The 22,736-nt window shown below is 44.6% G+C and overlaps 1 pseudogene; it reads right to left on the reverse strand.

Annotated features, from left to right (window-relative positions):
• Nucleotides 1–10,230: 10,230 nt before the first annotated feature.
• Nucleotides 10,231–22,736, reverse strand: part of LOC102930936 — a 149,865-nt pseudogene continuing 137,359 nt past the window's right edge.

Below are 22,736 nucleotides of genomic sequence, written 5' to 3' on the forward strand. Positions count from 1 at the left end.
AAATAAGTGCACTTCTGTACAGGGATCAGCACCTGTAACACACACCTTAGAGCTACTGCTCCTCTCCACCTTTTCCCCACCCTCCCTTTCTTAAGGAGAAACTCTCTGCATCAATAGCAAGCAAATCCCATGGCTGGCAGAGGTGTTCATGCTAGGAGTGCTGACTCCCGCACAGACCAGCTATGTCAGTTCTGCAGCTTCATCTGCCTTCACAATGAATCCCTGTTCTGAGTATCTCCCTCAATATTTTGATCACCTGGAGCAAAAATCTTTCTGGTGTCACTTACCTGGTGCTTGAATTCAATTTACAGCTTTCTCTGGGAACCACATTTGAAAACTGTGCGTTAAAAAAAACAACAACCTATAATGCCTTAAATATCTCAACATATCACATTTTGCTCTCTAAATCCTTCTACTTAAGAGGGAAAATATTTAGTACATAAAACATTGTACTGTGTGATATACTGTACCTTGTGGGGAACTTGCTAAATTGTCAGACTTTGCCTTTACATCATTTCCCACCTCTCAGTATCATCATCAGCGCAATCTGTTAAGGACAGTTGAGGAGTGAAGAGTTTGGAATCAAATAATTGTAGAGATAAGACCAAGAAAGCAACACTGTTTAGATTCCAGTGCATTGTAGCACTGGACAACAAGAACAGATACTAGAACTGTGTTTGGAAGAGCCTGTGCCATACGGTTCAGTTGAAGAGGGAGCTCAGACAGAGAAATGGACAATGTCTGCAGTTTCTCTCTCCTCTGTGCAGACAACCCCCTCCCCCAATCAACAAACTCTCTCTGTCCAGGTTTTGCGGAGTAACTCAGGTGCTCGCAAATTCAAAAGTGAGAGGCTCGTTCCAGTGAGCATGTTCCAGCAGGTGCCCATAGTATTCTTGCTCCGGGCAAGAACTGAGTGGACAGTCTACTCTTAACTACACCTTCACTTCACCGCCTTTATATTGCATAAATCCTATAATTCTCCCTGGGAATAACTACATGACCACTGGACTGAGGATCACACAGGGCAGAGTCAGGCCTGATAAGAAAAATCAGACAAAAGAACTTGGTTCCAGTGTGGAGCTTCCATTCCAAGGAATCAGAGTAACAGCCGTGTTAGTCTGTATTCGCAAAAAGAAAAGGAGGACTTGTGGCACCTTAGAGACTAACCAATTTATTTGAGCATGAGCTTTCTTTTCTTATTCCAAGGAATGTGTCAGCTCCACGTGGGGCAACTAGTGTGGCCAAAAACTTGTGTCACCAGCATCCTGTCTCGAGGACTTGCCACAACATTTCCCTGAAATGAGTCCCTGCTGAAATACAAATGCTTCAGGGCTTTCTGTCTGGATCGCAAAATGCTTGACAAGTATTAATGGACTCAGCCTCACAGCACCAGAGCAGCTGTGGTGAGGACCCTGCCTCCAAAGCTCCCCCTGAGGTGGCCCTACAACAACCCACCCTGACTTGTCTCCTGGCTCTCCCAGTAACTCTTCACAGACTAAACTATTTAAAACAAGATTCCCCTTCTGGAATCACATGACCTACCAGTCACATGACATCATTTCCCACCCCTGGGGAGAGGCGAGCTCACAATTCCATTGGTGGAGCTGTGATCCATACCCTGAAAGGGACAGTTACCTTGTGACAGCAATCTTCTAGCGCAGTGGTGCCCAACCTTACAACACCTAAGCACAACCTTGTGTGGGTCAAACAGATTCTACATAATTTAATAAGATTTAAAGTAGGGCTGTCTATTGATCACAGTTAACTCATGCGATTAACTCAAAAAATGTAATCGTGATTAAGAAAATTAATTGTGATTAAATCGCACTGTTAAATAACAGAATACCAATTGAAATGTATTAAATATTTTCTACATTTTCAAATATATTGATTTAAATTACAACACAGAATACAAAGTGTACAGTGCTCATTTTATATTATTTTTATTACAAATATTTGCACTGTAAATATGATAAACAAAATAAATAATATTCTTCAATTCACCTCATACAAGTACTGTAGTGCAATCTCTATCGTGAAAGGGCAACTTATAAATGTCAATTTTTTTTGTTACGTAACTGCACTCAAAAACAAAACAATGTAAAACTTTAGCGCCTACAAGTCCATTCAATCCTACTTCTTCGCGAAGACAAACAAGTTTTTTTACATTTATGGGAGATAATGCTGCCCACTTCTTATTTACAATGTCATCTGAAAGTGAGAACAAGCATTGCAAGGTATTATGTGCCAGATATGCTAAATATTCGTATGCCCCTTCATGCTTCATCCACCATTCCAGAGGATATGCTTCCATGCTGATGATGTTCGTTAAGAAAATAAGAGTTAATCAAATTTGTGACTGAACTCCTTGGGGGAGAATTGTACGTCCCCTGCTCTGTTTTACCTGCATTCTGCCATATAGTTCATGTTATAGCAGTCTCAGTTTATGACCAAGCACATGTTCGATTTAAGAACACTTTCCCTGCAGATATGACAAAACACAAAGAAGGTACCAATGTGAGATTTCTAAAGATAGCTACAGCACTTGACTCAAGATTTAAGAATCTGAAGTGCCTTCCAAAATCTGAGGGGGATGAGGTGTGGAGCTTACTTTCAGGAGTCTTAAAAGAGTAACACTCCGATGTGGAAACTACAGAACCCGAACCACCAAAAAAGAAAATCAACCTTCTGCTGGTGGCATCTGACTCAGATGATGAAAATGAATATGGGTCGGTCTGCACTGCTTTGGATTATTATTGAGCAGAACCCATCATCCGCATGGACACATGTCCTCTGGAATGGTGTGTGGTGTTTAGATGTTGCTTGTAATTATTAGAATTGGAAGCACTGGCTGTTGGGAGTCTGAAAGGACAGGAAACAGGAAGGGGGGGGGGAGTTGAGAGGCTGGGAGAGAGCTACAGAGGGTGCAGCAGCAGCTTGATAAAGAGGTTTCCACTTTGAAAATAAAGTCCTGTTGAAGCTTGTTAGTACCTTGCCTGGTTGATACAACATTTTGGTGATGAGGATGGATCTTCTGCCTCTGAACCCACCTGCACCCTTTCTGCAAAGCCCAGGTAAGCCTCCAATTGCTTTTACTGCCTGGATCCATATGTTTGAGACTTATCTGCTTGCAATCAGTGCTACAGAGATTTCTGAAGTAAGAAAGAGTGCTCTGCTAATCCACTGCCTTGGAGCAGAAGGGCAGCATATATTTTACACTTTTCCCCTTGCAGATTCTCTAAATATGAGACTGCACTCATGGCATTAAAGAATTTTTTTGTGCCAAAAGTGAATGTAGTAGCTAATTGCTACAGATTTTGCCAGTGTGAGCATAAACCAGGGGAAATTATAATGCAGTATATTGCTTCCCCGAGGAGTCTGATTGTAATTTGTGACTTTGGGAATATGGCAGATGAGAGGATTAGAGACCAGTTTATGGAGAAAACAACCATGCTTCGTGTAAGAGAACGCTTACTTCTAGAACCACAATTTACACTAGAAAAAGCAATAACCCATTGCTACTCAGATTGAGTCAGCTACAGCTGAAGCCAAAATAATGAGCATGGATATAGGAAGCACAGTCAAGGCTGTGACTCCTTTGCAGAAAAGTTCACTATTGCTGCAGACAAATGATTACAAGAGGAAAACTAATGAAAAACCACCGAATCAGCAAATTCAAAATACAGTAAAAGCATGTTTTCGCTGTGGATCCCCACAACACCTTGCAAGCTACACAGGATGTCCGGCAAAAGTAGCTCAGTGCAATCATTGCAAAAAGATTGGACATTTTGCTAAAGTATGTCACAGCAGCCAGTTCAATCAAGAGATGCATGCAGTTACAATACCAGATGTTACTGTGCTGAGGGTGGACAAAATCACTACTGCACATATTCCAGAACAGATAAAGTGCACGGTAAACATTTCCGCCATACCCTCAGGCAAACCACACTCTATTCAGCTAATGTTGGACACTGGCTCAGCAGTTTCTATACTACCTGATTCCATCTATTTGCATTACTTTAAAGATGTACCTCTTACTGAACCCAACCTTCACTTGGTGTGCTATTTGAAAAACCATATTCCAGTACATGGCTGCCTGCCAGCAATAGTTACTTTTGGTGATTGCTGTGTAACTGCAGAGTTCTACATTGTCCACAAAGGCACTCCTATCCTTGGCAGAGATTTAGTGGCTGCTTTAAATCTCAGGGTAGTTAATGGACGAATTGATCTTCCTAAGCAAAGCACTCTTGCGGTACACACACCAGTTTCAGCTGGGACACAACACCAGGTTGAGGAGAAACTCGGCTGTGCTTATCGGTTTCTGCATAAAGTTAAAATGCGGAGTAATGTGATGCCTGTACGACAGAAGTTACTGCGCTTACCATTTTCAGTCAGGGAAGCTGTTTCAGAGGAACTTAGAAAACTTGTTCAAAAGGACATTATTGAAGAGATCGACTCCTTGGAATGGGTTTCACCTATAGTAGTGATGCAGAAGAAGGGTGGAGGCATTCACCTTTATGTGGACTTAAAGGAGCCAAATAAAGCTATTGTGATTGACAGCCATCCTCTTCCTCACATAGAAGAAGTATTTGCAGAACTCCGTGGAGCAAAGATGTTTTCTACTCTTGATTTGCACAGTGCAACCACCAGGTTATGTTGAACGAAGATAGCAGAGACCTCACAGCATTTATTACACATGAGGGACTATTTTGTTTTAAACGTGTCCCATACGGTCTCGCATCTGCCCCAAGTGCCTTTCAAAAAATGATGTAATTGATTCTGAAGAATCAACATGGAGTTCAGTGCTATCTGGATGATATTATCGTGTTTGGAAATACTTCTGAGGAGCATGAAAATAACCTGCAGTCTGTACTAAACTGCATCAGCAGAGCAGGCCTCCAGCTCAATCGGTCCAAATGCAAATTTAGACAAACTGAACTCTCCTTTCTGGGGCATACAATTTCACAGGCTGGTCTAAAATCTGATCCAGATCATATCCTGGCAATTTCAAATGCTCCTCCTCCAACAGATCTGCAAACCTTACATTCCTTCTTGGGTCTTACCTCCTGGTATGCAAAATTCATTCCCAATTATGCTTCTGTCATTGAACTGTTACGGGAATTACTACGGAGAAGTTCAACCTTAGTGTGGACAACGGATGCACAAGCTAGTTTCAAAACTGTCATAAATATAAAGGGATGGGTAACCACCTTTCTGTATACCATGCTATAAAAGCGCTCCTAGCCAGAGGCAAAATCCTTTCACTTGTAAGGGGTTAAGAAGCTATGGTAACCTCGCTGGCACCTGACCCAAAATGACCAATGAGGGAACAAGATACTTTCAAATCTGGAGGGGGAAAAACGTTTTTGTCTGTCTGTGTGATACCTTTGCTGGGAACAGATCAAGGATGCAAGACTTCCAACTCCTGTAAAGTTAGTAAGCTTAATCTAGCTAGAAAATGCGTTAGATTTCCTTTTGTTTTTTGGCTTGTAAAATTCGCTGTTCTGGAGGGAATGTGTATTCCTGTTTTTGTGTCTTTTTGTAACTTAAGGTTTTGCCTAGAGGGATTCTCTATGTTTTGAATCTGATTACCCTATAAAGTATTTACCATCTTGATTTTACAGAGGTGATTCTTTTACCTTTTCTTTAAATAAAATTCTTTTAAGAACCTGATTGATTTTTCATTGTTCTTAAGATCCAAGGGTTTGGGTCAGTGTTCACCTGTATCAATTGGTGAGGATATTATTATCAAGCCTTCCCCAGGAAAGGGGGTGTAGGGCTTGGGGGGATATTTTGGGGGAAGACATCTCCAAGTGGGATTTTTCCCTGTTCTTTGTTTAAATCGCTTGGTGGTGGCGGCATACTGTTCAATGACAAGGCAAAGTTTGTACCATGGGGAAGTTTTTAACCTAAGCTGGTAAGAATAAGCTAAGGGGGTCTTTCATGCAGGTCCCCACATCTGTACCCTAGAGTTCAGAGTGGGGAAGGAACCTTGACAGAAATGGTGAAAGACTGGATTGTACATAGTCCAGTACTTGCACTATTCAGTCCTGCATTGCCCACAATTGTAGCTACTGATGCTTCTGATTATGGACTTGGGGCTGTTCTCACACAACTTCATGAGGACAACACAGAGAGGACTGTTGCATTTGCTTCAAGGACACTAAGTAATGCTGAGAGAAAATATTCTACAGTCAAAAAAGAAACACTTGCTTGTGTCTGGGCTACTGAAGAATGGAGAACTTACCTGTGGGGCCGCATGTTCAAGTTGCACACAGACCACAGCCCTTTGACAATGTTGCTTACCATGAAAGGACTGGGAAGAGCAGGATACCATATTGCTCCGTCTGCAAGACTACTCTCTTTCAATTATGAAATGGAATGTAAGCCTGGAAACCAAAATGTGGTAGCTGATTGCCTTTCTCACCTGCCTTTGCCTTCACCAGATGGTCCACCAGAGTATGAGGATGTAGTGGTTGCACTTATTACAAGCACTCTCACTGCAGTTACAAAAGAACAATTTCAAGCTGCTTGTTCAGCGTGTCCAATTCAATGAAAACTACGGGAATTTCTGAGAAAGAGATGGCCCAGGCACCCTAAAAACCTTGACCCAGTTTTGCTGCTTTATTTTAGAGTTTGGGATTTACTTTCTTTGCTTGATGGCTGTGTGCTATGAGGTACACACCGGCTCCTTGTGTGTAGCTGGAGTTGTGTAACTTAGGTTGACTTAGCCCTGTAGTATAGACCTCCCTAAGACTCTGAACCTACACTGAGCAACATGAGGGCAGACCCCCATGGCTTAGTCTATACTGCAAAGTTTTGCTGGCATAACTGTGTGGGCTAGAAGTGTGTGTGTGGGGAAAATCACACCTCCCAACTGACATAGCTAGGCCAGCAAAAGCCTTAGAGTAGATGCAGAGCTACCAGCAAAAGAGTCAATCCACTGACATAGCTTATGTCATTTGCGGAGGGGATTTAACTGTGCTGGCAAAAGAACTCCTTGTGTCAGTATAGCCCGTGTCTCTTCTAGGGGCTTTTCTGGCATAGCTCTACAGGTATACCTATGCCAGCAAAGCCTTTGTAATGTAGACAAGCCCTTAGAGTCAGTGAGGCTCAGGGCAGACAGATGTGCCTGACAACAGAGTTGTTTGCAGGATCTAAGTCCCAATCAGCAAATCTGTATCAAACACGGAGCCCCCAAATGCCAGTTTTGCAGTCTCTCTTTTCAAAGTATAATGCCACTTTAACATGTAATAGATGTAGTTGTATTTCAGTATTTGGTGAAGTAAATGGTTTCCTGCTAACTGGACTCATTGGATATTAACAAAACAAGCAGCTCCTTGCAACCACAGCTCAGCCGCTCTGGCATTTCTCAGTCATGCACCTCTCTTGTGAATGCTTTGAACCAACAACAAAAAGCAAACTGCATTTTAATGTATAACAAAGTAGGTTAACATTTTTTCTCCAAATTTCATCCATCTCCCTGCAACATGCAAGGAAATCATGAAGCATAAAATAATCAAAGTATACCCCAACATTTCATATATATATGAATATACATAACATATATAGAGCAAGACATAAGTAACAGAGCTAGGCATTGGATACACAGAAAGGTCTCTTCTTCTCTGAACCCTGATCAACAGTACAGTCTCTTCTGACTGCACATGTGTGCTGCAATAGGGTGATGAACAGAGCTTTTAATTAAAACTGGTATTGTCTTCATTGTAACTCCTACAGAATTTAGGGTTCTATTCTTCTCTTAGATTTGCACCACACAGTTTTTGTATTGGTATAATTATGTCAACTAGGGGGCTGATTTTTATACCAAGGAGTTACACCAGTCCAACCTCTGCTGTTGATGAAGTTATAAATGTGCTCATACTGGTATAACTACACCCACACTAGGGGCATTGTATTGCTTTAACTAGACTGGCGTAGTTGGTGGTACAACTATTATGTATAGACAAAGCCATGGGGTGTACAAGGAAGGAAGGGTTTTAAAAAGTGCTTAGTATGGAACTATGTTAATGCAAACTAGATATCTTTTAGTTCACACCAGTAGGGTCTACCTGGGGCAGCTAGAGGGCAAGACTTTACAGCACTCTACAAAGCACATTCCCAAAGTCCGGACTGCCCTAACTCTTCTCCTGTTGGCTTCAATAGGAGCAGAGTTTGCCCAATGCTGAGTGCTTTGGCAAAACTGACATCGTTCCTATTAGTAGTAAAGGGAGGTAGGCACACACAGCGGGGAGGGAGTCAGACCCTTGACACAGCTTTGACCTGCCAAGGGGAGGGTGAATTTAGGAATTGTAAGTAAACTCAAAGTATGAAATATTTTGACTTTTTGGTGTAAAAATCAACTTCCCAAATATTTCCATTTAGAAATGCCACCATGGTGTCTCCTGGGAACTGTAGTTCGGGTACCTGGTGTTCCCATTCTCCTCTACAGGCCTGGCTCCCTGGTTGGACTACATCACCCAGAATACATCATGGGAGGCTCAGGGGCATGGTGCATCATGGGCGATAAAGTCTGGCTGGGGAGCACAGCCCATAGAGGAGAATGGAGACATGAGTCACCCAAATTACAACTCCCATAAGGTACTGCTGAATAAAATATTTCAATTTTTGGCCAAAATCTGAAAACTTTTCATTTGTTTGGCATTTGGTTATTCAATGAAAAATCAAAAATTTCCATGGAAAGCAAAACACTTTCAATGTAAAGCTGCATTTTGTCAAAACCCCAATTTTCCATCAAAAACAGTTCGACAGAAAATTTTCGACCAGCCCAAACATACACAAAACTTCCCAATATTTTTCCCACTTAACTTACAGTAGTTGGGTCATTGTGGCTCCATTTAAATACAGAGGACTTGACTGAGCAAAGCACTTAAGTTCTTTTCTAAAGAGAGATGGAGCTAAGCACATGCTGAAGTTAATTAGGTGCTTCAGTCGTATTGAGGTCAGACAAACACATGCTTAACTTTAGCATGTGGGTAATTTGTCTGGTGAACTGGAGCCAGAAAAAGGACAACAGATTTGTACTGGGACATAGATAACTTTGCTTGGGGGCAGAACCCTAGTGGAGGCACTAATGTATTAAGTTTTGTGAAAGTCCAGAAATTTGATATAATGAATAATCAATGACATGACAAAAATATAAACTGTTGAACTAAGTGACACCTGGCTTTAAGATTCCATATTTCATAACTAGAAAAGGGCAAGGGGGGAAAAACAAAAAAATCCTTTGGTGGGTCATTGAAAATGAGTTCGGATTGGGTAAAATCTTCCTGAGCTGAGTGATCAAAAAGACATGCACTCAATCCCTGATTGTAGATTGCTCTGTATGAGCCTTCTGAGTCACCAGTTGAGTTCAATTGGAATCCCAGAGGGATAAGTTACAAATGCATACAGTATTCAATATGGTATTTTCTCTGCACGCCCAAATAGGGGCTAAGGCGATACGCTCAAGTATCTTGTAGGCAGATAGGGACGGACAAATAAAACACACATTAGTATACAAACAAGACTGTTGCCAGGCAATACCACATTGCTACATTGATAATTATCCCCTGCCACATCATAATGCCACACATATATTTATACCGAATGATTAGATAGGGTGTTGAAGCAGCCACATGGAGCAATGGCTCTAAGTCAACTATATTCCAATCAGGTTCAGGGGTTTGGCATCACCCAGCCACTGTATAGAACATCACACACCAGCAAAGAACACATTGAGCTAAATCCTTCTCCCATTTACTTTTCAATGGGTTTGCGTTGGGGAAACAAGGAGAATCTGGCCCAGTGTCCTTATATAAAAACTGAGCCAAATTCTGGGATGAACTACAACTTGTGCAACTTCACCAAAGTCATTGCTACTGCATAAAATATAAGACAACACAATATGCAGCTTACCCTATCTATTGACTCTCATGGCTTTTGATAAATAAGTCAGAATAGTACATAGAAAAGTTACCATAAGCCTTCGCTATATTTATGTGGGGAAAACAACTGTATGGACAGTACAGGTAAAGCAGTGGTTCTCAAACTGTGGGTCATGACCCCATTTTAATGGGGTCATCAGGGCTGACTTAGATTTGCTGGGGCCCGGGGCTGAAGCCTGAGTCCCATCGCCCTGGGCCAAAGCCGAAGCTTGAGGGCTTCAGCTCTGGCCGACGGGGCTAAGGTTACAGGCCCCCTGCCTGGGGCTGAAGCTCTTGGGCTTCAGCTTTGCCCCTCCCTGACCCCCGCACCTGGAGTGGTGGGGCTCAGGCTTTGGCCCCCCATCCAGGGCAGTGGGGCTTGGGCGGGGTCAGGCTTTGGTCCCCATTCCTGGGATTGTATAGTAATTTTTGTTGTCAGAAGGGGATCATGGTGCAAGGAAATTTGAGAACCCGCCGGAAAAGTAAAATAAGTTAGTAACGGGCATATAGGCATTTTTGTTAGCACTGATACGCTTGGGTTGATTTCGGTCATTTGGTCATGTACAGTCACTCGAAGGGTAGATGCTGTTTGGATTTAGAAGTGCCCCCATTCATTATCCAGATGGTATCACGCACGACTTCCCAATGGACAAGAGCAAATGCACAAATAATGCTTGCAAAGACTGCAAGCATATCTTCGCCCCCTTTAATTAGAACGCTGGGCCATAGTGTTCAAGCCGGAGATCGGACAGAGTCTTATGGAATTTCCATTGCAGCATCTCAGCCACTTTTTGACATCTGTGTCCTTTGTCTTGTTAATTACCTGACCTGGAAAACTCATTGGAAACTCCAAGTACTTGTTCCTGATTTTTTAAAGCTTATTGTGGCTCAGTTACTTTAGTGCCTAATCCAACCCTAATTATTGGTGCTTAATTCTCCTTGGTTCTGCTCAGAAGAATGAGCAGAAGACAACTGGTTGAGAGGGTTATAGCTTCGTCAGTACAAAATGCCTGAGCGTTCAAGTCCGTCTCTGTGGAACCCACAGGAGAGTGTCTCAGGAGTGTGTGTGTGTTCACTTAGAAAAAGCCTCCAGCCGCAACAATTATAATAATATGGAAATATTCACACATCATCAGTAAAAAAAAAAAAAAAAAAAAAAAAGGCTTGCCAATCCAAGGCCATGAAATCAGTCCACAGCTGGGAGCAGGGTCTTTTCTTTCTCTATTGCTACATTCGCTCTCAGTACTTGGAGAAACCCACACTGTCCTTAGTGATTGTAGGAGTAAATTCCACGGAGGCATTCTCTTCATTTTGGTGACACTGCTGAGCAGAAAAAGGAGAGATGAGTTAGAATCGCAATCAGGCAAGGAAAAAAGGAGAAGCAGTGCCATCAGCATCTCACTAGACTGATGAAAGGGGAGGATTCAGAAATTCCAAGGCCAGAAGGATCATTGTGATCATCTAGTCCAACCTATGCCAGAGAACCTCCCCAAAATAATTCCTAGAGCAGAACTTTTAGAAAAATGTCCAATCTCAATTTCAAAATGGTCAGCGATGGAGGATCCAACCATGACCTTCAGTAAATTGTTCCAGTGGTTTATTACTCTCACCGTTAACAATTTACACCTTATTTCCAGTCTGAATTTGTCTTAGCTTCAACTTCCAGACATTGGATCATGTTATACCTTTCTCTGCTAGACTGAAGAACCCATTATCAAATATTTATTCCTCATGTAGGTACTTATACACTGTGATCAAGTCATCCCTTAACCTTCTCTTTGTTCTGCTAAATAGATTGAGCTCCTTGAGTCTATCACCATAAGGTATGGTTTCTAATCCTTTAAAATCATTCTCATGGCTCTTCTCTAAACTCTCTCTAATTTACCAGCATCTTTCTTGAATTGTGAGTGCCAGAACTGGACACAGTATTCAGCAGCAGTTGCACTCATGCCAAATATAGAGGTAAAATAACCTCTTTACTCCGACTCAAGATTTCCCCTTTTATTCACCCCAGGATCACATTAGCTCCATTGGCCACAGCATCACACTGAGAGCTCATGTTCAGCTGATTATCTACCATAGCCCTAAATCTTTTTCAGAGTCACTGCTTCCCAGGATAGCATCCCCCATCCTGTAAGCATGGACTACATTCTAGCCACTTCTCAAAATTTGGCTCGTAGGCCAAAAATAGTTTGTGCTATTGGCTCAAGGATTGTTATTATAATAGACTTTTCAAATACTGCTTTGAACGTTGTCTGTGTAAGGGGTTGTGAAGAAAAATATGCTGAAATGGCATTGTTAAGATAAAAAGTGGGCTTGTTTGCATTTTTAAAGCCATTTTTATAGAACAATGGCTTTCAAGAAATACTGATATACCAGACATTTTCCTTCCTCAATGGGTTGGAAGCTTTTAGCTCTCAGTTGCAAGTTTCAAAATGAACCTGCACATATTCAAAATCCATCTGCATTGTGTCGGTATAACTACAATAATTACAAAACCAAACCTTATATAATGTTCATATGTCTCAGCTTATCACTTAACATGCACAGTTTGGTTGTTCTTGTGTCTGTCCAGTTTTCACACCTTAACATATGCCCCCCTCACCTCACCTTGAACTAAATATTGTAAGTGAAGAGCTGCTGCCGACTCTTCATCTGCCTATCTGTTAATGACATGGGAGGAAAATTTGGTTCCAACTGGTAGAAAAGTCCTCTCAAACCAGCTTCCCTGGGAGGAGTCACTGAGGAACCCAGAACAGGTTCCTTAGGCCTTTGGTAGTTACACAGTTTTGGACTGCTCTCGCCATGACAGGGCATGGTATTTTGTTGCTGGGGAAGGGACGTCACGTGAGTGGCTTTAGGAAATGCAACATCATTTTCAAAGGATAAGCCACTGTTTTCATATTCCCATGAGGCTAACATGACATTACTAGATAACGTGCTACATGATAAGGACTTCAATGAGTTTTCAAGAACATTGTCCATTTGCTGGTTTCCCACCCGGGAGCGAATGTGACACCAGCTACTTGGCTCCAAGCAGCTGGTCAGTGGAAGTCCATTGTGTTGCATTTGAGCTGGCCTGCAATGAGCTTGAGGATGCATCCTTGCTTGCATCAGTTACTGCTGCTGTATTGACAACTGTTTGTTCTGAAGCATCTGCTGCTGCTCTTTATTGTAAAAATGTGGCATTAAGTGAGGTCCATGTGAAGATGTATGTTGGGGAAAGGAATGACTTCCAGACAGGTGGCCTGCTTCTAATGGACTAGATTTTTGCACAAGAGAACCAGATATTTCATTCTGTAGAGCTTGCACTGGAGACACCTGCATTATGCTGAATTCTTGCATGCCCTGGTCAGTGTAATGAAGAAATCCATGGATTTGTTACTTGTGATCCAGAAAGATTCTGTTGGTTAGTTGCCAGTAGAGTTTGTGACTCTATCTCCATTGATTTGATTCCCAGCTGATTTGGAGTGTCAGATTTCCAAACATCTAACGAGTGACCTCTTGGAGAATTATTCTGATTGAAACTGATGACTGGATTCATTGAAACCAATGGGTCTGGCCAATGACTCTCTTGTGAATTCATTTTTAATGGAGCTGGATGATTTGAGTCAATCAGAGTTGAGCCCTGATGTATCTGATTTTTAGGAATAACATTCCCCCAGGAAACTGGAGCAGGAGCCTTTGGCTGAAATACCTGTGCAGGATTTGTTAGATTAATTTCCGTAGTTCGCTGATTATTGGAACCCAAGGTACTTAGTATATTTCCCACTTAGCAAATTTGCTTGATCAAAAGGTGCCTGCTTTTCTGGTTTAGAAGTGATATCCTGGGACATATTGGTGACTAAAGGACCCTGAGGATCATGGTCTAGTGAATTTTGCTGTGAAGTATACATTGGATTTTGGAATCCAGATGGTGTAGAGGCTGCTGAATTAGTCCCCCAGAAATGGTGACAATTCACCAGAGGATTGCTTTGCTGATTGCATTTCCTATTATTGACAAGCTGGTTTTGAAGTGTGTTTAGCTGAATGCTTTGTGGAATTTGTTGAATAAGGGCCTGAGATGAAGCCGTCACATCATACCATGGGAACCCCAGATTCTTTCCATTATCATTTTTAAACAATATCTCCTCCACACAGGAGGTCACCTCATCATTCAGCCTCTCCTGGAAAGCCTGGGCCACAGGCTCCTTGGTGTCCATCTTGCGCAAGATCTCCTCCCATTGCTTTAATTCCAGGTCATCCATTTCCGGGCTCTGCAGAGTCTTAGAGATGTCACCATCCACATTGCTCTTTTCAGAGTGTTTCAATGACGGCTAGAAGTGAGTCATTCTCTTTGACAGTTCTCTTGTTTCCGTAATCCAGCCATGGCTCTTCCAGCACGTCAACAATATCTGCCAGGGAGAACTGTGGCATGTTATCGGCATGGGAGACGTACACGGATTTGTCTTGGTTCATCATGGCCCCTAGGAGCGAGTTGCGATCTATTGAACCCTGCCCCACAGGGGTGTCTCTCTTTGCCTTTGAGACTTTCTTGGTGTGCAAGGAGTCCAGGAACCCTGGCGGATTGTTTTCATACAGGACTGCTTCACTCGTGGCAAAGTGAAAAGGCAGCTGCAGGCTCCGCTTGCACAAATGCTCCTCTCCATCTTCATTCCTGCAGGTATATGAATGGGACATTAAGAAGAGGGTGACAAGACAATGAAATACACAGGGCTGGGCAAAAAACAGCTGCTAGATAGTGAGACAAGAGCCAACAAGTTGGCATCGGTCTGGGTGTTTTATCTATTTAAAACCCTACAACTGGGGGGTGGTGGTTTGTTTTTGGGGGATGGGGTTGGACAAGTTGCTTTGTTGTCTGGCTTGCTCTGAAATGGGAAATGCTCCCAACTCAGATAAATGGAGCCAGAGGTTGTGCCGAGTGTCAGTGTGGCTTACATAGCTCTGTTGAAAGGCTATTTTTTATAGGTTTTGGTTTTACAGATGTTAAGACCACAAGGGACCATTATGAGCAGCTGGTCTGACCTGCAGAACACCGGACAGTTTACGAGCCTACGTTCTAGAGACCTGCCCCAGATCTGAAGACACCTAAACTTTGGGGAAACTTGGATGCCATCTTTGCGGCTTGTGACAAGGAACAATTTCAACACAGCTGCATTTCAGCGAGGCAGGTGATTTTGTCCAAGCCCTGAGGAAATGGGTGCTGTGGGGTGAAATCCTAACTTGAGTGAACTCAGTAAGAGTTTTGTCATTGACTTCAATGGGGCAGAATTTCACCCTTGCCATCTGCAAGGACACTTACGACAGGGCCCGCTGCCTGGAAATGATACAGTCCGGTTGGCCTCCTTTATACACCAGTCTCGCATTCACTTGGACCCAGACCCAGCCTCCTTTCTTTGTCAGCAGCCTGAAAACGGTCATTCCGCTCTCTCCGGTTTTCATCACTAGGGCAAACAGAAGAGGACAGCAGTCTAAGCTCAGCAAAATGCAGCAAGAAATAGCCGTCAGCCTGCTCCTATCTATTACATCCAGAAAAAAATTACCAACAGAGATCTGCAGAACCACCTCATGGTCCAACTCACAAACCATGCAGGCAAACCCTTTACAGTGAGACTTGTATAGCCACGCACTGGCCTTAGTTGGAAAAGTGTATAATGTTAAAGGAAATCCTTACTGGTCCTGGGTTCATTGCCTGGGATCAGCATTGGGATATAAAACCTCAGATAGGACATAAAACCTCATGTTCAGGGTTTAAACCAACCTATAACTACTAGGGATGAGAATGAGACCTTCATTGGGCAGATTACCACACAATTGCCTATCAGAACCATCTGGTGCTGGCCAAGATACTGGGCTACATGCACTTCAGGGATGATCCAGTCTGGCTATTCCTATGTTCCTATGAATTTTCTCAGTGACTCTGGGATGTTTGAGTCTTGGTGGTGTGACATGTTTGTCCGTTAGCTTTTCATATCTGGAGGGCTGCGGTCAAATCAAACCTGGATCACAAATGAGTGATTTCAGAAGGTTCAGTCAGATTCCTAGTGGATGTCTGTGTACATCACAGAAACACAGCGCAGCTTAACGGGCAGTTTCTGGATAGGAGGTTAGGACTAAACTAACATGAGCTGCTGCAAGTCGGAATTCAGAGCTTGTCTACATGTGGAAATTTATCAGCATAACTATACCAGTCTGACTGTACCACCATAGTTATGCCAGTATAACTACCTGGTTTAGCTCATACTCAGAGGCACTCTTTGGGAAGTTACACTTGTATAAGAGGAGGCTACTTACTGTAAGGGGAGGCTCTTCGACATGTGCGGTCCCTATCTGGATTCCACATGTGGGCACACATGTGTGTCATATGCCTAGGTCTGGAATTTTTTCTAAGTAGTGTCCATTGACCTGCACATGTGCAGTACCTGCAGGGGGGAGGGCTAGCTCAGTGGTTTGAGCATTGGCCTGCTAAACCCCGGGTTGTGAGTTCAATCCTTAAGGGGACCATTCAGGGATCTGGGGCAAAAATTGGGGATTGGTCCTGCTTTGAGCAGGGGGTTGGACTAGTTGACCTCCTGAGGTCCCTTCCAACCCTGATAGTCTATGATTCTATGATACCTTCCCTTGTGCTTCCAACCGAGGGCATAAGGGGCGGTGCAGGTCAACGCCTCTCCAGTTCCTCCTCTTACCACAATACAAGTGAGTCTGCAGCAGAGGGGAAGGGGGAAGGGGGTTGGAATACAGATAGGGACTACACATCTTGAAGAACCTCAAGTTACAGTAAATAACCTCTTCTTCTTCTTCAAGTGCTGGTCCCTACGTGTATTCCACAGGTGGGTGATTTGCGATTAGTGATCAGTGCAGAGGTGGGTAAGAGGAAGCTGCTCCTACTGATGCATCTGCAGTGCCACTTGAGTCAGGGTATAGTAAGCCATAAACATGTGGACTGATCACCAGATTGTGGCTTCGCAAATGTCCTGCAATAGGATGCCCTGATAAGGATGCTGTGGAGGCTGCTTGTGTTTGCCTGGAGTGAGCTGTAACACCCGAGGAGGAGGAGGAGGTTTGCTGTCATATAGTATTCTAATACTCGTCTTAAGACCCACTTAGAAATTCTCTGTGAGGATATGGCTTGGCCCCTTGACTTTCCACTATGGCGACAAAGAACCTCAGAGGTTTCTAATGGGTTTGGTTCTCTGCAGGTAGAACACTGGGTCGCATCTGATGTCAAGGGAGTGCAATTTCTTGTCCCCAGAAAAAGCATGAGGTTTTGGAAAAAATAGAGGTAAGTGAATTGATTGGTTGGTATGGAATTCAGACACAATCCTGGGGAGGAATTTGGGGTGTATCTGGAGGAAGACTCTCTCTTTATGGAATACTGTGTAAGGTGGGTGTGCCATCATCGCCGTGAGTTCACTGACCCTTCTGGCCAAAGGGATGTCTATGAAGAATGCCACTTTCATGGACAGGTGGGTCATGGCACATGTTGCCATGGGTTTGAAGGATGAGCCTGTGAGGGTTGACCGGATGAGGCTAATGCTCCATTGAGGTATGGATTTGATGACTGGTGGGAAAGTCCTGATCAAGACTTTCATAAAGCGTACTGTAGTCGGGTGCATGAAGCTAGAGCATCCCTCCATCCAGGAAAGGAAGGCACTAATCGCTGCTAGGTGTACACAAAGGGAACTAAAGGCTAGCCTGATGCTAGGGCAAGGAGACAGTCGAGGCTAACTGGAATGCCTACTGTGCCGAGCGACTGGTGGTGGTGATGCATCAAACTTGAGAAATTATGCCACTTAGCCTGGTATCATGCTCTGGTCAAATCTTTTCTGCTTTGGTTAATGATCTCCTGGACCGAGGCAGAGCATGAGCATTCTATTTCCAATGCCCATCCAAACAACAGGCTGTGAGGTGGAGTGAGCTCAGGGTGGGTTAGGAGATCTGGGAATGGGTGGGTCATGATGGGTGCGCATGTGGACAGCCTTAAGAGATCCATAAACTAGAATTGTCTGGGCCAATAGGGAGCTAGGAGGAGATTCTGTCTTGGTGAGTCTTCTGGAGAACTTGCAGTCTGCGGCATATCTGAGGTCACCTGTCTAGGGAAGCAGGAGAGTGTCACCCTGTGAGTCACTGACTCTGGCTTCACTGGAGCAATACATGGGAAGTCTTCTGTTTGTCTGGCATGCAAAGAGGTCCCATAAGGGGAGTACCTCACCGCGTAAAGATGTTGGCCAGAACTGTGTCATGTATTTCCCATTCATGGTCTGTGGAGAGGCTTCTGCTTAGTTTGTCCTCTAGGGAATTCTGAGTGCCAGGGAAGTAAGTAGCCATACGGTAACCTGATTTCTGACACACCAGGTTCCCAGTCTGACTGCCTCCAGACAGAGGGGACGAGATCTCGCTCCTCCCTGTTTGTTTATATTGTCTGATAGGATTTGCACATGGAGTGAGTGAATGAGGACAAGGAAGGCTTTGCAGGCCAAGCAGACTGCTCTGAGTCCCAGTGAGTTTATATGCAGTCTGGCCCTCCTGTGGTGTCCATGTGTCCTGGGCTGTGTGGTGATACAAATGAGCACCCCATTCTGTAAGGGAGATGTCCGTCACAATGGTGGCCCTCAGTACAGAAGGAGTGAAGCGGGTCCCCACCATGACACTGTTTGGGTTTGACCACCAAGTAAGAGAGGCGAGAAATCCTGAGGAAACGGTGACTAGGGAGTCAATGTGGTCCCTGGTCAGCCAGTAGGTCAAGTGGAGCCACGCTTGTAGGCCCCGCAAGTGGAGCCTGGTGAAAGGTGTCACAGAGGTGTTTGCGGCCATATGGCCCTAGAGGGAAAGGTACCAATGCACCATAGTTTGGGGCTTGTGGGTAATGTGGGAAATCAGGCTGGGTCTGGAATTTGCTCATCATGCAAAACTTTTCCATGGGAAGGAAAGCTTGTGCCAAGATCGAGTCCAGCCTTGCTCCTATGAAATGTACTGTCTGTATGGGTGACAAAGTGGACTCATCTTCGTTTATGCACCTAAGGTGGCAAGGAGGCACCGAAGAGTCTCTATTGCAAAGACAACTACTTGTCGGGATTGTCCCACCAGAAGCCAGTTGTCCAACTATGGGAACACCATATGTCACTGGTGTTGCATGTAGGCTGCTACTACCATGAACACCTTTGTGAAAAGCCTGGGTGATGTTGCAAGACCAAAGGGGAGGAGACATAACTGTAATAACCTCCTGTGCGATGGGTCAATGTCCACATGGAAATATGCGTCTTTCATGACAAGAGTTCTGAACCACACTCCCTCCTGAAGGGAGGAGATTATTCATGCCAGTGTAATCATCCTGAATTTCAGCTTCCTGATAATGATATTCAGCTGTCAAAGGTACAGGATAGGTCTCCACCCTCTGCCCTTTTGTGGGATGAGGAAATATAGGGAACAGAACCCTCTTCCCTGGTATTGAGGCAGGACACTCTCTATTGTGCTCCAGTGTAATAGGGAGTCTACCTCTTGTTGAGGAATCAATTTGTGGGAGGGGTCTCCTGCGGGGGGTGGGGGGCAGGTGGGAGGTTTGTGAGGAGGGAAGGAAAGTATCTATAATGGATAATCTCTAGAATCCAACTATCCGCGGTGATCTTGTTCCAACTGTGGATGAAAAAAGAAAGGCGGCCTCCAAAGATGATGGGTGGCACATTAGGTGGCATCGGTAGTGGTATGCAGGTCTCGACGTTTGGTCTGCATTTGGAAGTAAGTGGACGATGTGGCAGGATGGGGGTACTCAATAAATGGACCACAGGCCAAATCTGGACCACTCACTTCTTTTGAATAGACCTCAAAATCTTTTTATTTACTTATTATAATTATTATCATTATTGTTATTTTTTTATTATTATTTTCTCTGGAGACTGAACCACGACTATACCTTGACCAAGAAATTTGGACCTTGACAAAAAATAATTGGCTACCCCTGTGGTAGGGGTTGGAGCCTGGAAACAGGTTCTCTGAGATCTGGGTCACTTGTGAGGAGATTCAGGTGGACATTGATAGTATGAGGGACAGGAGGAAGAAAGCTGTGGTCTGAAGGGCTGTTATGGATGTTTTCTTCTGGGGGCTAGTGTGGAAATTCACAGAGACCTCAGGGTGGATCTCGAGTCCTTCAGGGAATGCAGAGATTCATCCGTCTTTTCATTGAACAGATTGGCCTCATCAAAAAAGAGAGGTACGGTTTGGTTTTGCATCAACTTCAGGAAGGTCAATGCAATTTGACGCCTACCCAATACCAAGGCTGGACAAGTTACTAGAACAGCTGGGACCAGCACTTCCAACTTCAGACCATGCCTTTCGGCTTCCACAGGGCTGCTGCAACCTTCCAACGGCTTATGAATAAGATCCACAACCCCCGCCATCAATACAGCAGCTTACTTTGATGACATTGTCATATACAGTTCACCTGGAAAGACCATCTATAGTATATAAGGGCGGTGTTAAAACCCCTAAAGGAAACAGAACTTACGGCCAACCTGGTGAAATGTAATTTGGCTGTGAGTGCAGTAACCCATGTGGGGTACTGTGTAGGAGGTAGCCTTGTGAAGCCAGGGGTTGATAAGGTGCAAGCCCTCACGAAGAGGTAAGTCAGACGTTTTCTTGGCCTTGCAGGATATTACTGGAGGTGTATCCCCAGATTCACCTCAGTTGTGGCCCCACTTATGAAGATCCATAAGGGAAGATCCTAAGAAGATCCATTGGGATAGGAAATTCATGGAAGCATTCAGCAAACTGAAAATATGACTATGCTGGGCACCTGTACTCTTCAGCCCCAATTTTTCTCAGGAATTCATACTACACACAGCTGCCTCAAATGTCAGTCTTGGTGCCATCCTCTCAGAAGACGGTGAAGGAGAAAAACATCTGGTCCTATACAGTACTTAAGTAGGAAGTTATTCCCTAGGGAAAAGTCATACTCAATTATTGACAAGGAGGTATTAACTTTCCAATGGGTAGTAGATACCCTCAGGTATTACTTGTGTAGCCCCTTTTCCCTGATCACCGATTACATGCCTCTATGCTGGATTCAGACAATGGGGGATATGAACCCTCCTACGATGAGATAGTAGCTTGCACTATAACACTATAATTTCCGAGTACAACACTGGGTGGGAAAGCACCACACAACCCCCAATTTCTTTTCACAGGAGATCAGGGATGGAGACAACCCAACCCCGAATGGCCTTTCAATCTTGAGGGGTGGGGTAGGTGAAGGGACAGACCCTCACTCTGATATGAAGGAAACTAACGAGCTCTTATGGGCCTGTTCCATGGTAACAAGATGCACCTTCAAAACTTGTTCAGCCTGGAGAAGGAGGAGCTTAAGAGGGGGAATTTACCATAGGAAGGGGCAGTGATCAGGAATAAGGCTGCTCCACCAAAGACTGCTGGTTCTAGCCAAGAAGGGAACAGCCATGGGACGCCCCACTCCCAAAGCTGCCCTGACTGACAGGAAAGCAGTATGCCCCTGGAAGAGTGGTAGAAGGTAAACCCTGTGAAGGAGCAAGAGAAGCAATAGATTCTAGGAGATTAACCCCTTACAGCTGAATATCCAGGGGCTGTCTGAGAGACAGACCCTCCTCTTTTGCAAGGAGAAGGGAAGAGAAAGGAGCCAACCCTCTGCACATGTGCAGTTGCCTCATAGAGCTCCCCCAAGTGCTGCCAACTTGGGGAGAAAAGAAGGTAAACCACAGACAGTGGGACCTGGGGTGGGGGGTGTCCAGGGATCCCCACCATCTCACAAGACAATACAAAACAATCCCTCTTGGCTCACTGCGGGGTGGGGCCACACAATGCTGGAGTGGGCCAAACCATTCTAGCTGGTCCCAGGATGGCCTCATTATTGGAAGGGATAGTCTCTGTGGCTGTAAGATGTCCAGGAGATGGTGTTGGGGGTCCTGGGCCTTCTCCAGTGGGATTTGCAAGTCATCGGCCACCCTTTGGAATAGATCTTGAAGAGAGGGTGGCAACTGGATGACCATGTTATCCGGTAATGAGAAGGCTCCGGTAAGATGTGGCCCTACTGACACTGCTTCTTCCTCCTCATACGCTGATGGAACTGGCTGACGAGAGGGGGAAGAATGGTAGGACCCTTGCGAAAGTTACGGGCGTCTGCTATAAGGATCCCAGGGGCCCCAGTACAGCCAGAAGGAGGGATCTATTGGTTGTGGTGATCCCCACGGGAAATGACCAGGTGTCCCTGGGCAGGGCGGTGTCACAGTCAAAAGGATCGGGGTGCTGCAGCTGTCTGTTTGGGCTCCTGCGCCTTCCCATAGATATCAGTGGAGCTTTTGCCTCTGACTCCTCCGAGTCTGAAGATGGTTCCATTGGAAATGGTGGCACTGTTGGTACTGAGACGCTCCTGTCCGATGGATCGGGATGGGGTCTCTCCTCTGACAGCAGCGACAGCTCGGCCTCCAGGCTAAGAACTTCCCTGAGAACTGCAGGGCCCGACAGAAGTGGAGATTGTGGGTTGGGGAGAAAGACATCCTCTGGTGTCATAAAATTCTCAGTATGGCCCAAAGTCTGTGGAGTTCCCACTAAGGAACCAGAGGGACACATTTCATCCATCAGAGTTGGTCATTCTCTGAATTGCCGAGGCAGTACTGATGGTACATCCGGACCTGCACTCATGGAAGGGACTGGCCTGTCTTTCTGACCCGGTACTGCACTCACTGTTGGAACTGATGGATCCCTTTTCTTCTTTGCCTTACCCTCCAGCCCAAGGGGCTTTGGCACCAGTTCCATGGGATCTGTACACAACGTCTCGCCTGACCC

The sequence above is a fragment of the Chelonia mydas genome, chromosome 11 (genome assembly GCF_015237465.2).
Source record: "Chelonia mydas isolate rCheMyd1 chromosome 11, rCheMyd1.pri.v2, whole genome shotgun sequence".
NCBI lineage: Eukaryota > Metazoa > Chordata > Testudines > Cheloniidae > Chelonia > Chelonia mydas.